This window comes from Excalfactoria chinensis, chromosome 8, assembly GCF_039878825.1.
Source record: "Excalfactoria chinensis isolate bCotChi1 chromosome 8, bCotChi1.hap2, whole genome shotgun sequence".
NCBI classification, from domain to species: domain Eukaryota; kingdom Metazoa; phylum Chordata; class Aves; order Galliformes; family Phasianidae; genus Excalfactoria; species Excalfactoria chinensis.
This window is the reverse complement of record NC_092832.1, coordinates 21,820,291-21,833,469: the sequence shown is the minus strand read 5'-3', so window position 1 is coordinate 21,833,469 and position 13,179 is coordinate 21,820,291. Positions and strand designations below refer to the sequence as shown.

Here is a 13,179-nt window from a genome sequence, read left to right as displayed (position 1 = left end):
TTGCCCTCAGAACCCTCACATTAAGGAATTTCTCTGAGTTCTCTCTTTATTTATAACTAAAAGAAATCAAAAGGTCTTGTAGATACTTGCAAAGACTTGAATATTTTAAAAGTGCCATTTGATGGATATTTCTTTCATAAGGTGATTATAATCACCCTCTTATCTGATGCTAAGGTATTTTGTTGGTGTTTTGTTTGTTTGTTTGTTCTCAGTTTTTTACCATTCCTTAAAAAAGCTGAATTATTTCAAATTGAGAACCTTGTCATGGAAGGAGATTTTCAACGCAAATTGTCTATATTATTTCATGCACACACCTCAGCTTTACCTTTTCAAATTCCCTGTAATGTTTTATGCCTTCTGACATTTGTGTCAGGTCTATTTTTGTTTCACAATGCAGGCTGTGTTCTTGTACTCCTCAAATTGTATGTCATCCTTCTACTGCCAAGGAGAACTGGACAGAGGTGAGAGTGCTATCTTTGTCAGACTAATTAAGTTCCAGCATAATCATTATACATGGGCTGTATTTGCTTACAGAACACAGAACTTGCTTTAAGCAGAAATTTAGATGAGATAACATCCCGAGGTTCCTTCTAACCTGAATTATTCTGATTCTGTGAAAACAAAAGTCAAAGGTGCCTGTTTTGTTGCCTAAAATTCTGTTTCTGAAAAGTCAGACATTGTTTTGTCTCAAGATAACAGGGCAGTGGAAATCAGAAAAAAATGGGTTTTCCAGGAGAAAGGTGTAACTCTACCGTGAACACAACTGAATACATGCTTAAAATTCCCATCCTCTGACAGAAAATACCTGTTCTTTCGACATCCATATAGTCCACAGAAGGCAAACTTGTTTTTCCCAAATGCAATCATATGCTTTTAAAAAAAGGTTGAATTGAAGTGGAAGACTATAATTTGAAAATAAAAGTCCCCACAGTTGCAGGTTGTGGAGAGCTCATGCTGTATGAATTTTTTAGAACACGAATATTTCCGTGGCTGAGTTGATGGATGAATTTGGCAGTCTGTCCTCAAACGATCTGGGATTTTTAGAAAAACAAAAAACAACACCCTTAATGCCAGGCTCTAAACTGTATTAAATAAAAAATAGAGCTTTGTGCAATGTGCTTATTTTGCTTTTTCTTGCTATGGGGCCCATTGCTGTATCCAGCCATTAGCCTCTGCCTCATTCTGTCAATATCCAGGATGGGAGAGCCAATAAATAGCCCTGGCTGCCTTTTTGGAAGATGCATGCTAAGGAGAGAAAAACAGCTACAACTCAGCAATGACTGTCTTAACTCTTTTTCCTCTGGGTTGGCTGATCATGGTTATTTTCTTCTTTGATCTCGAGAGCCTTTTGAGATCTTGAGAACCTCTGAATGCTAGGAGCATACAAGTCCTTCCCCAATAATGTGGGTTACTGTTTTCCGTATGTAAGATTCTACAGAATTGACTACATGCAGGTTATTGAAGCTTTATCTAAAAAATGTATAATACAATTTAGGATAAAATGGTAACTACTGAACTTTGCAGTTTATTTTCCTGCAGTTTCTATTGCCTTTAAGACTGAGAGCTGGAAGAGAAGAGTACACAAAGCAATGCTTTAGTAAATGTGCAGGAAATTTAAAGCCAGGAGACGGGTCTTTGATTGTGTATCCAGCTGTGCTGTAGTTTACTGACTTGGTTTCTTACTTTCTTAAATTGTCCTGTGTCACAGGCAGTTTCAATATAGAAATATACTCAGTTGGCAATAAATCCACATGCTTCTTTCACTGCACCAGTTATAATATGTCAGATCTTGTGCAGTCAGTCAAATAATACAAGTTACATAGCTGTTTTATTTACCAGAGAGTACTTCAAACTAGTGCTCCATGTCATTACTTAAAAATAATTAGAAAAAAAATATATTGTTAGGAGGCTGGGGTAAGAAGTAAGCAATTTAATTTTTATACAGCTTAGGATTCATGCTCCATTAATTACAGAATCATGGAATCACAGGATAATTGAGGTTGGAAGGGACTGCAGGAGAGCTGTAGTCCAACCTCCTTCTCAAAGCAGAGTCAGATGTGTGGTTAGACCAAGTTGCTGAGGGCTTTATTGAGTCAGATCTTAAAAACCTCCAGAAATGGAAATATTAAAACCTCTCTGTGCAGCCTCCTCCAGTGCTTGGCTGTTCTCATGGGGAATGTGTCGCTTCCTCTATCCAATGAAATCTACTGTCATTGCAACTTCTGTTCATTGTCACTCATCCTCCCAGCATTCATCACTCTGAAGAGCCTGCTGTGTCTTCTGTAGAACCTCTTTGTAGGTGCAAGCAGCTGCCTCTTATCCTGCTCCCCCAACCTCTCAAAGCAAGCACTCCAGTTGTTCAATGTCTTACATTGTGGGGCCCGCTTCAATATTAAATCTGGTCTTAAGATGGCTGAGTAGAGGGGGATGGTTGCTTCCTTATATCTCCTGGCGAGGTCTCTGCTAATATAGCCAAGAATGCTGCTCTTTGCTGCCAGGGCACCTGGCTGGCTCATGTACAACTTGCCCTCTCCCCAGCCAGTTAGTTCTCAGTCAGTGTCATTGCAAAGGATTGTAGGACATTGCATTTCTCCTTGAGTTTCACAAGGCTCCCGTTTACCCAGACCACCAGCCTGCAAGGCAGCCCTGTCCCCTTGAACATCCTGACTGGTCTCTTGAGTCTGGTTCCCTCTATCTGTAAAATATTGCTTTATGTTTCTAATGTATCTGTATCTACAATATTTACTACCGTAAGAATGAAGTAAGATTTAGCATCATTTTTTTGACAACATAAATTTCTCTTCATATTGTGCTTGTAAAGATATTATGAAGAAGGCTTAATGAAGCTTAACTATATCATATTGATATTTAAAATGCATAGAAATATATTTGAAGGTCTAATATCTATTGTATTTAGATTAAACCTTAATTCTTTCATAATGCTGTGCATGTTCAGTTACAGAGGAACCCTCTGTGTTAAGACATGAAGTCAAAAAAGGTAGATAGGTTGCTACATGTTTCCTGAGTATGTTACTAAGTCAGTACATAGGCTATAAAATGGCTGATGATGTCCAATTTACAAATTAAAAGTCTGAAAAGTAGTTGTTTGCTGCAGTGTCCTATGGGGCTGGAAAGAAACACCAAATCACAAGTCCTGTTCCACTGTCCAGGCATTAGATTAATCTTTTATTTTTTCTGGCAGCTATTTAATTCAGAATAGATGTAGATCAGAACTTTTGTTTGAACACAGTGGCCATTTAATCATGCCAAAATGTTTCCACTGTTCCTACTTTTTCTTTCATTATATTGAGTGCTAAAGAAATTATAATCAGCAAAGCACTAGAACTATCACCTGGCTCTCCTGAATCATAATGAAGTACTGTGTGGCATTTTACCATTCCAGTTCCTGATTTGTGGTTAAATTTGATATGCAGCATACTGAGTTCACATTATTGTGTAAATATTCTCATTATAAGCTATAATTTGCTTTTGATCTGAGAAGGTCATAAACATGCCATCAGTTATTTCATAGTAGTATATAACAATTCATTGTTTTAGCTACACTTTGAATGGGAAATATCTGCAGTAGCTCTATGGCAATGGCTGGCAAATGCTGACTTTTATCAATGGCTTGTATTCTCTTCATGCCTTTGTCTCCTACATATAACAGCAGTGATTGCTGTTTCTGCTTTATTCTATGGTAGGTATAGAGTTATGCCGGATATGCTACTTTGCATAATGGTATAAAATTCCTACTATTAGGCCCTGGAAAATTTTCAGCTCAGATTGCAAATTACTCTGAAATGGTAAGTTAAAATTTAATTTGCAGTCATTCATTCAAAATCTATAAATGATTGTCAACCATCAAGTTCATGTATCTTTAGGTCTGTTCTCTGAAAAACAAACTTCCACATTTTATCTCGTTCCTACCCTGTCCCAAAGACCATTTTGCATTTTTTTCTTGTTTTTTACTTTTTCATTCTCTATTCCTTCTGGTCCTGTCCACGAAAACAGAATAATGACTGTCTCACAGAATGTTTTGTGAGAAAGCACTTCAGCATCTCATGAGAGTGATAGGAAGAATTTGTACAGACAATCAGAAAAGGACAGAATTAACAGGAGATTCAGGATGCAAGAGTTTGTTGACAGTGGATGTTTTGAGGCAGAAAGAACAGAAAATAATGTTATTTTAATTCTGGTTCTACCAAATTAGAGATAAGTACTGCTTGAAATTGTCCCAAATCCAAATGAGTAAACGGGTTGCTCTGGTAGTAATGCCTCCTATTTTATTATGTTGGCCCACAGCTTCAGAGGCAGATGTTAGTGGTATGGCAGGACCTTGCCACCAATATTTTGTTACATTTTGTTGCTGTGAGACAAATGGCAGCAGAGGGGGCAGTCTGACAAAATGGCATCTGACATGGAAGTGCATCTGAAGCAAAGGTATGGCAGTGAATTCTTCCATGCAGAAAAAAATTGCACCCACTGAAATTCATTGGTACTTGCTGAACATTTATGAAGACCATACGGTGATGACAAAAATGATGTGATCACAGTGAGGGGTGGGCAATGCACTTCAGCAGTGGTTATGGCAATGTGAAAGGCAAGCCATATTCTGGATGGCCATGCAGTGCTGTCACACCATGAAATGATGAGCAGCTTGATCAGCTCATCTGCTCAAATCAGCTAATGGTGGTGACACTGTTAAACAATAGTGTAGAGTAACTGAGAATTTGCTCTATCAAATTGTGTTATTGTGCTCTTTGTATTTTTTTGTAGTTTCAGTGGAAGTAAATTGGAGGTATTACTTTTGGAGCAACCTACATACAGCTGGATTATGGGAGCATTAGTAGAATGAAACTATAGATGTGGAATGTGGAATGTTTGAAGCTGGTGTCTCAAGTTCTCTTGCGTAGTCATGCTAGCTGAACACACAAGCACTGTCTTACAAACCAACTACTCAGAAGTTTTGTTATGCGCTCCTCAAAAGGAACAGTGAGGTGACGAACAGGATTTTGGTGTCATCTCAATACTTCAAATCCAGCAACAATCGACTAATACTTTTTTTCCTGCCATTATACTCACTTTCCTTTTGCAGAATTCACTGTAAAGGAGTCGTGACTTATGCAAGTTTTTCCTGAGTTGCCAGAACGTTGATGCAATCTGCAGGGATGTGTTGTGGATTTAGCCCTGTTGACACTGAATTTACTCCTGCCAAGGATGTATTAAAATGAAAAGTAAATCAATGTCCAGAAAAATATGTCACTAATAGATTCTCTGTCGGTTAAATATTTAGGATTCGCTTCACTGGGATCCTTAACATTTTCACAACAGGGAAGTAGATGTATATACTACTTAAGTTACAGCTGAGATTCCTAGACTGCATTTGCTGTGTGCTGTCCAGGATCCTAATAATACTGGATATCAAGCAGAGAAAGCCCAAATTTTTCTGGCAAACTGCTCTTGGCGTCACTTTGTCTGGAAAATCATCACCTGGCTTATAAAAATCCATTTCTTTCCACTGTTGACTCACACAGTAGAAGAATCTACAAAGCATCCTCATCCTTAGACATTCCTTTTGTATCTGAATAAGAAAGTCACATAGTTCCTAGTGGCTGTTGTTCATTATTTCTACCTTGACACAGAAGTCAGATAACAAAGAACATTCACTTTCGTTCCCGACTTTTACTGAGAAAAAGAAAGAAATTATCCCCCTTGTTTACATTTACATTTAATTGGCGAGAGATCTTTTTGTTGTTTTTTTTCCTGAGGACGAGGAAACAGATTTGTGTCCAGATAGATGGTTTACCAGTGTGTGCCTTTGAAGGCCAATTAATTAAAATGTAGATATACGCCTTCCTGGATCTGTTTAAATATGTCTTATGTATGTCTTAGTATGAAGATCTGCTCTTTTGCTTTTAGACCAACAGCATACAAAAATGATGAAAATAGTCATTTGTAAGACAATCTGTGCAGTAAAGGAAATTATTTTGCATAATTAACAAAGATGGCAACCAGCATTTAAAAAAAAACAACACAAAAAACAGCTTTTGTCTTTGAATGATTCCTAGTAATTGCTCAATACTGTAGAGCAGTGTATTAGTAAAATGCATTGTTAATGTTTTGCAGTTGTTGGTCAGTAATGGTCTGTTTGTAGCCATTCTTTACTTGGCAAATTTAATATTAAATCAGGAATTTGTTTTTGCTGAAAATACGCGACAGCAAAGGCTGAGGAATAAGATCGCTTCAAAATATCTGGAAGTCAGCAGGAAATTCTTTTAGATAGAGGCCTGCACAAAACTCAACAGTTCAGTTGAGTAATGCTGCATTTAGTTCAAGATACAAATGGGGATTAAATAGTGCCTATGACTATGTAAAGCCTGCAGAATCCAAGAGCTGGGATACACAGAAAAAGTGATTTTGTGTAAGAGTAAATTTGAATCTGGGACTAAATTCCCTAACATTCAGGATAAAAGATGATGATAAAATTTGTTAAAGAAATCCTTCTTCATCTGTGCTTAAACATGCTAGTTAATATTATAGCGTGACTGAAGTCAGGAACAAACTCCCACTGACATCAGTGGAGCCAAAATTCAGCACTTTAGCTGAGGGAAGCAGTAGATCGTCATTATTTCTGTCTTTCTTTAGAACTCTTGACTCCAAGGAGCTATTTGCTTTGCATTTGCCTTTGCCTGTGGGAGATCTGCTTTTCTCTTCACTAGATGTAGATCAGTCCCTTCCTGCCATTGTCTAGCATCAAGCAAGGAGGCTTCTTCTCTGAGTGTGGAGGTGCACCTGAGAAATGGTAGTTTTTCCTTCTGTCCTCTGTGGTTACATCAAGAAGAGTTTTTAAATGTGCTGTTTATATTTGGAGCTCTGTTAAGGGTGCTGTGTTCTGAATCAATATGTTTATTTTAACATTAGTCACTGTTCTACTTCTACTACTGCCTAGTGACTAGAGACTGTGACAGAGCCCAGCAGAAACCACAACTGCTGGGAAATCTACTGTGGTCAGTCATACTCAAGAGCCATAGAAAAAATGTGTGGGAGCAAAGCTCTTTCAGTTTTGGTTAAGGGTATACATTTCTGGTATATCTTTGGCTTTGGTACCAAGCATATGTGTTTTTAATCACAGAGAGTTACCCCCAGAAAATGTTCAAAAACTCACCAGTCTCTAAAAGCAAGATTTGCCCTAATAATAAAATGCATATATGTATATATATATACACACATTTTATTATATCTATCTATCTATCTATCTATCTATCTATCTATCTATCTATATATATATCTGAGTTTTTCAGACTCCTTTCCCTTAATTCCCACCCCACTTCTGTTTCACAACAGCACCTTTTTTTTTTCAGTTCCTCATTTAACATCTTGTTTGTGCATGATGTTACCTTTCTCTTTAGGAAATACCAAGCAGTCTGTATTCCACAGCTGCAAAGTTACTGCTGTCTTGAGGCTGACATGGAAACAGATACAGAGTTATAGTCTGTTTAAATGGAGATTAAAATTTTATGTAGCAATTAATGGTTAACTAGGGGTAAATGAACCGAAATTACCCAGCAGAGTCTTTGTTGAACAGGAACACTGCTTAATGTCCCTTGTTTACTAACATTCTGATAATGACTGAGAAGACATTTCTTCTTGTACACTGTCAGGTCCACACAGAATCTCAGGATGCTTCTTTGGTGCAGCAGGAAGGAGACTGGAGTATTGTAAGATGTCCCAGATGCAGATTTGCTCTCCTTACTCATGCTATGCTAATGCTTTGGGATCTGTGAGCACCCATTGAAAATGGCTGACTAGTGGAAAGAATAGTCTTTCATTTTAACAGAGATCTAACATAACTGAGATAGTTATAATGCAATGTAGAATTCACAGACAGCTTCTTTTTCTAGTATGTGAAATGTTTGAAGGCCCATGCATTTGTTTGCCAGATGATCATGCAGGAAAATTACCTTTCTGTCTACAGATGTAATGTTCATCTACACTCTGCATGACAAAAGCAATGCGGGTACTGGTTTAAAGCTGGGAGGCTGGGAAATGAGGTCCTAGTTTTGGGAAAACTTGCCAGAAAGTGGTTCAGGGCACCTTACTCAAATGCATTCAGTTAGAAATGTTGATGATCTGGTCATCACTATTTTCTCTAAGTGAGAACTGTTTTCCTTCCCTCTTAAGATTAATTGATGTCTTGAGACTGTAGTACAGCATATGAAATAGCAATTTCCCCCCCTATCTTCCACAGCAATCAGCAGTCCTTCTAAGCTGTCCACTAAAAGAAGTCTTCAAGCAAACAAGAGTACCAGTTGAATCATCTGCTATGCATTACATGTGCATATACTGAGAATTAAAATCCTCTGCAAGGATTAAAAGATTATTTTGTATGAAAGAGTGGGAAGGCAAATATCTGCCAGTGTATTTTATATAAATGCTACCTGTGACAAATGTTTTGAGGAATATAAGGGAAAAGAATCCTAGGGAGTGAAAAAAGTGCTATTTGGTTTTGGTTTTCAATACATATAGATCAATTTAAAAATTAAAATGGGCACTGGTAAGTGCTGTAGTTTATGTGATAACATTTTGCTGAAAAAAATCTATTTATTTATATTAATAACATACACAATTATCGTCCCCAGAATAGTTAAAATAAAATTACAAATAGCCACTGATACAAGATTCAAGCGTGGGCAGATTACATTTCAAGGCGAGAAGCCATTTCGCATTTACTGGCAGGAGCTGGCATCTGTTTTTGGATGTAACATCCTCAGTGTAGCTGAAGAGCCTCTCAGAAAGAACGGCGCTGGGAAGAGCTCCAAGCGAAGACAAAGCCAGGTTTACAAGATGTGGAAGCGAGCTTGCATTCGACTTCCACCACTCAGCAAGACCTACTGTGTGTAGTGAGCTCAGTGAGGTGCAGAACTAGTTCATATTTGGCAGAAACGGGAATCGCTTGAGCTTGAGATTGTCGTGATCTTTTCCAAATAGCTCATTACATTTGCAGCTTCCAGGTGGGCTGGTTGGTACTCTTTGGTCTTTATTGCTGCTTCTTGGATGACTGGGATTTTCCCCTGATGTTCCTCAGCTTGACTGTGTGTGACAGTTCTGGCATTGTCTTGGCAAAATCAAGAACTGGCAGAGAAGTGCCTGAGATAAGGAATCAGATCTCATGCTACAGTGTCTTTACTGACACTGTTAAACTACTCAAAAGACAAGCTAACACTTTCTTTTTCTTGGCCTTGGTGCCTTGATCCAGTACTTGCATGCTGAGATGGGACTGTCAGAGCCCTGACAGCTGGCACGATGACACACATAGAAGCATCTCCTGAGCTTATTTTTCAAGCTAATTCCTTAAAGGGGCTGAGTATGTGAATGACAGTGTCTGCCAGGCTCCACTGTACCTGAGTCAGCACTGGCTGCCTCTAGCCAGAAAGCTTTCCACAATGCTTCTTCCTCACCTCACTGTGCAACATGCAGTATGGGGTCACCGAATCACAGAATGACCTGGGTTGGAAGGGACCTCAAGGACCATGAAGTTCCAACCCCCCTGCATGGCAGGGCCAATTCTTTCACCTTGTGAAAGAAAGGTCTTTCACCTTGTGGCTGTACCATGGGAATACAGTTGGGAAAGAACTGTCAGAGTATTTTTAGTGTTCAAGTAGTAATAAACCTGTCTCAGTCCTTGAGAGAGACTTGAGTAAGATTTTCTTGGAATGATCTTGTTTAAATATGTCATTCCTGCAAGTGCAAAGGATGTGCTGAAGGCATCTCTCAAATCACCTTGTAGCTGGCAGCCAGTTAGAGCAGCAGCACAGTGTAGATAAGGCTCTCTTTAACTACTGTGTAAAATCATCTCACCATGTAAAATCTTCTGCTGTATGAGCATGTCCAGAAAGGCATGTTCCAGTCTTGTGTCAGCTGCTGAAGGCCAGGTCATACACAATACGGGACTTGAAATCTTAAATGGCTAAATAAAAAGAGAGTATGAGCAGTGATGTTCACAGACCATATACATCTCGGTACTTTCTGGTTTTAATATGTCTGCTGTTCATAGACAAACCTTATCAGTGTACCCAGGATGGTAGTATACAGGAGCAGCAGTGGGAGGAAGTGTTTACAAAGGGAAGGGTGAAATTCTAACAAGCACATCACTGACCCAAAGTCTAGGTAATGAGTGATCTCACCTGTCAAGCAAATAAGATATTTGTCATTACAGTAATTAATAAGGAATGCACACTTCAAAAGCATTGATCAGTTGGTTCGTCCAAATGAGAGGTGATTAAGACACCTACAGTCCCAGCCTTTGGTATCCAAACAATTAAAAAAAATAAAATAATTCAGAATGACAGGTTTTACAGAAAAACAAACCCAAAACCCAAACAACAAATAACTAAACAAAACAAAAAAACACCAAACCTTAATCAATTTAGGTCAAGTGTTTTGCACATCCTTGTGAAATGCTAATATTTTTTCTCATTTTAAAAAACTTACTGAAAACAATATCTCATTTATATCTTATAGAATGTGATGAAGGCAATTTGTTAGTTCCTGTGCACTGAGACTCTACTTAAATAAATCCACTCTATCACGTATCCTATTTACTTCCACTCTAAATGCACTTCCAAAGAGTACTTTAAAAAAAGTCACTTAAAGGTGTGCAGGTGATCAATGTTGCTTTGATTCTAACTGCCAGATACTCGGTTAGGTAGTTATTTTTATCTAAAAGTTTTCAATCTGCACATACAAACCAGAAAAATGGTGTTCGTGATCAGCGATTTTCACCTTGGAAAATAAAGAGGAGTCTACGGCAGTACTGGAAACACATTTGCTGAGCTGTAACAATTCTTTCTTGGCTACAGACTGACCATAAAGAAAGTATCTAATTGTACTAGACACACTTTGGAAAGTTTCCCAGAGGAATAATAGATAAGTTAACAGAGCACTTTTTTAATTTTGCAAAGTGCACTCTTCCTTATAATTTACTTAATATAGAAATTTAATGTACTGCAGTTTACTGAACAAATTACATTTGAGGTATTTTAGAGTTAGCATGAAAGCTTTGCTTTGGTAGCCAGTTGGACTTTATGATTTGATTATCCAGATAAGGACAAGCAGTAACAAAGTTCTCTGTTTTAAGTGGTTCCAGGGATTATCTCTCAACCATTACCACTATTCAATGCAGTACAGTAGTGCTTTCCAGCCTTTGCTGTAGTTAAAAGTTAGTTTTCATCCGACCTGTCTGAGAGGATTTCATTTTTATTCTGCAACAGTTTTTATAAATGAATTATGCCTTTATGTTACAATAAAATAAAGTTATAGGAAAATATAAGAATACTAGAAATGAATATGGTCAGAATCAAGTGTCCTCCTTGCATGTTCTGCAGTACAGCTGAGGTTCACTTTGTATTTATTTGAGGAGAACATCACCAAAAGCAGAATTACAGATAACAAATAATAACATTTCATTTTAGTTCAACCATTCTTATAGACACGTGATTAATCATAAGTGATTCTTCTGCCCTGCCCTGCTGTAGGGCACTCATGTAATTCAAACAAACAAACAAACAAACAAAAAAGGACAACACAACACACAATTTGTTTTTAAAATTATGTTATGGTTTTGTTGTTGGACAGGAGGTCGAATGAGTGTTTGTTCTTGGAATATAGATAGCATAAATTATCATAGGCTCCCAATTAGCTTGTTAAAATGCTTAATCACTTTTCTGAAGGAGCTTTACATTTCTGTGTTAGGCACAGAACCGTGGGCAAAAATTCTTGCAACCACGGTTTTTATTGTCTTTTAGATGCCCTGAGATGGACACACATAGTGCTTGGAGAGCAGAGACTTATTTAAACTTTATGAGAAACCAATGCAGAGAGAAGAGTTTTGATGTGTTCTTGAAAATCTCTGTGTTGAGGCACTCCTGCATACTGCACTGTTTGAAGTGGTTTCTTTATCAGGAGGAGTCATAGAAAAGACAAGGCATCAAAGAAAAGGAAATGTGTGCTTGAACCTTGTGGTGTTGTCTTCTGCAAACAGGAGTTCAAAGTTGTGCAGTGAGGGCAGTGGTTGGGAAGAACCTCATGGGATGTGGGAGAGGATGGCAAGCAGGCTGTTCGAAGGAAGTAGTATGACAGAAGACCTTAGGAGGCATTAATTAAACCTAGTCATTACATTACACATGACATTGTTTTCTAGTCAAATTCACAGGTGGATGACAGATTATATGATGAGGTGGCTGGGAGTCTGAGAATCATCAGACTGAAGTCTGGTTCAAAATCTTGCAGCTGAGTTCTTCCAGCTAATGAAGAATACAGTGCAATTTGAGTTTAATTTCAGCATTCCATTGATGGTTAACTGCGTGTTCTTTCTTGACAAAAGACCATTTTGATGGCAGGAATGTTTCTGCAACTGAAGTCTTGAGTGGTTGTGTAGTCATTTGTCTCTTCACCATGTATATGTCCTTTATGTCCTTCCAGGCAAGAGAAAGGTGCTCTAAAAGAATTTCAGTAGATTTTCCTAGTCTGGTGGTCAAATCTGTTGAATGATGCCATGGTCAATGAGAATGAGTAAAGTAACACACAACTATTATTGAAAACTGAAGACTGACAATGATTCTCAGTTAAAAATGTTAAGCTTGTTTTTGTTTTTTTAATCAGACTTTTTTGAGTTTCCTTATGAATAGTTTCAGAAAACAAAATTTAGTATCAGATGGCAATTGACTGTCAGTTCTATCAAGGACAAGTCAAACGAAGAAGAATTAACTGGTAGGCAATGTACTCTGTTCAAAAGGAAGGAATTGGTGCCAAATCTCTCCAAGGGATGATGTGTTACTCTTCCAGCTGTTTTATCAAGTAAAAGAGATGAAATTACTAAGAAATGGAGGATTCTTATTTTGATGTTTAATATTTCTTTGTGGTGCGAAGATGTTGAATTCTTAGAGTGAAGTCAAGCTGTTTCCTGGCTGGTAGAAGGACATTGTTTATTAGTATGTATTCCAGATGTAAGAAATCACAGAAGTAGGTAGATATGGTTGTTTCTTTTTTCTTAAGAGAGAGCTAGGTAATACTGCTGCCTGCAGATTGATGGTATGCATCAGAACTTGAATAGTTCTTTGGTGAGAATCGATGGGTAGAGATGAAGAATTAAGTTTTCTTATCTGGAACATAGCCTCA

The 13,179-nt window shown here is 37.9% G+C and overlaps 1 protein-coding gene across 3 annotated transcripts in view; it reads left to right on the top strand.

Annotated features, from left to right (window-relative positions):
* Positions 1 to 13,179, top strand: part of LOC140255477 (BEN domain-containing protein 5-like) — an 812,733-nt gene that overhangs the window by 154,690 nt on the left and 644,864 nt on the right. The window lies entirely within an intron of this gene.